Source organism: Chrysochloris asiatica, unplaced genomic scaffold, assembly GCF_000296735.1.
Source record: "Chrysochloris asiatica unplaced genomic scaffold, ChrAsi1.0 scaffold00027, whole genome shotgun sequence".
NCBI lineage: Eukaryota > Metazoa > Chordata > Mammalia > Afrosoricida > Chrysochloridae > Chrysochloris > Chrysochloris asiatica.
Window position 1 is genome coordinate 20,742,645 of NW_006408545.1, and position 2,052 is coordinate 20,744,696.

General features: G+C 36.6%; 1 protein-coding gene across 1 annotated transcript in view; it reads left to right on the forward strand.

The window, feature by feature from the left end:
- Positions 1-2,052, forward strand: part of SCML4 (sex comb on midleg-like 4 (Drosophila)) — a 173,937-nt gene that overhangs the window by 16,705 nt on the left and 155,180 nt on the right. The gene's annotated exons all lie outside the window — the stretch shown is intronic.

Here is a 2,052-nt window from a genome sequence, read left to right on the forward strand (position 1 = left end):
GATATATATATATATAGTTGTTGTGAAGTGCCATCAAGTTGGTTCTGACCAATAGCGACCCTGTATAGGGTTTCTAAGGAGCAGCTGGTGAGCTTGAACTACCAACCTTCCAGTTCAAATGGCTTTGCAGTCTGGCACATTAACCCACAGTGCCACAAATATATATTTGTGGGTATACTCCTGCTCTCCTTCCATATATGTTCAGCTTGCTTGTCTATTTATTGTATATTGCCCTCCCATTCACCCAAGTAACTTGTGTATTCATTTCTTCCCAATTTTAAAACAGTCTGTTTTGTCTTGAAATCTACTTGACTTCCTTTCCATTTGAAAGTTCTATAACCACACTATTCCCTCTTTTTACTTTGTAATTGTCTTTGCTACAAGTTGATATCTTTGGTTCCCTATTTTCAGTCTTGTAGGCTTATTTTACTTTGGATACTACTATTTCTAGGTTTATTTATGGGTGGTGTTGTCATGTATGTTAATCTCAGGTTGTTGTTTACTGTTGTTGGTTCACTATCCAAAGAAAACCCCTAAGTATTCCTTGTAAGGTTGGTCTGGTCTGGTTATTACAAATTTGTTTAATTTTTGTTTATCTGGAAATGTTCTAATTTAAACATCATATCGAGGAACAATTTTGCTACATATATGATTCTTGGTTGGCATGTTTGTTTTTTTTCTTTTCAGACTTCTATATCTGTCATATCATTGCCTTCTTGCTTACATGGTTTCTGCTGAGAAATCAGAGTTTAGTCTTATTGGCTGTCCTTTGTAGGTACTTTTTGCAATTCCCAAACTGCTTTCAGGATTCTTTCCTTGTCTTTGGCTTTGGGAAATTTGATTATGATCTGTCTTGGTGATTTTCTTTCTCTATCCAGTTTGGGGTTCATTCAGCTTCTTGAGTGGTTATCTTCTTTTTTTGCTAAACATCATAGTAACCTTTATTAAGTAAAATTATCAACACTCATGGAAGCAGCAGTCAAGAAATCAAGTGATGCATTGCATTAGGCAGATTTGCTGTGCAAGACCTCTTCAAAATGTTCAAGAGCAAAGATGTCAGTTTGAGGACTAAGGTACATCTGACCAAAACCATGGTATTTTCAATAACCTCATATGCATGAATAATGAAGACTGTAGAAGAATTGATGTGTTTGAATTATGGTGTTGAAGAAAAATATTAAAAGTACTGTGGACTACTAGAAGAACAAACAATCTGTGTTGGAAGGAGTACAGCAATAATGTTCCTTAGAAGCCAGGATACTGAGACTTCGTCTCTCATACTTTGAACATATTACTAGGAAAGACAATCCTTGAACATCATACTTGGTAATATCAAGGGTCATATAAAAAGAGGAAGACCCCCAAGGAGCCGTATTGGCACAGTGGCAGCAGCAATGGGCTTAAGCTTAACAGTTGTGAGGATGGTGCAGTCTTTCATTCTATTATTAGGTTAATATGGGTTGAAACCTACTTGACGGCACCTAATAACACACAATAAAGTAATTTGAAGTTATTGTTTCTCAACATATCCTCCATCTCTGTCTACACAATTGTGGAGCAGTGTCTCACTCTCTCTAGCCCTTCCCAGAATGTATACCATGTCCAAACAGTTTTGGCATCCTCAAGAAACTCACATTGAATTTTGAAAACAAAAAGAAGTCTGAAGGGGCAAGTTCAGGGTTATAGGTTAGATGGAGTAAGGAGACAGGAAATTCTCACAGGACAGCCCTTGCTAGGTGCATTGATTGAGTGGTTTATCTTCTTGTCTTTCATGATGTTAGGGAAGTTTTCTTCTAACAACTCTTTGACAATTATCTCTGTGCTGCTTCTTCTCCTCTCTCTCTCTTTTTTGGTCTTTTCCTGTTCCGAAATTCCAGTCATATGTAAGTTATTCCTCTTGATGGTGTCCCATATAATTCTTAGGCTTTTTCTTTTGGTTCCTTTTTTTCTGATTGTTCCTCTAGAAGATTAATATTGAGAGATTTGTTTTCAAGTTCACTAATTTTGACTTCCATTGATTCAATTATAGTCCTTTGCCCTTTCAGTGTGTTG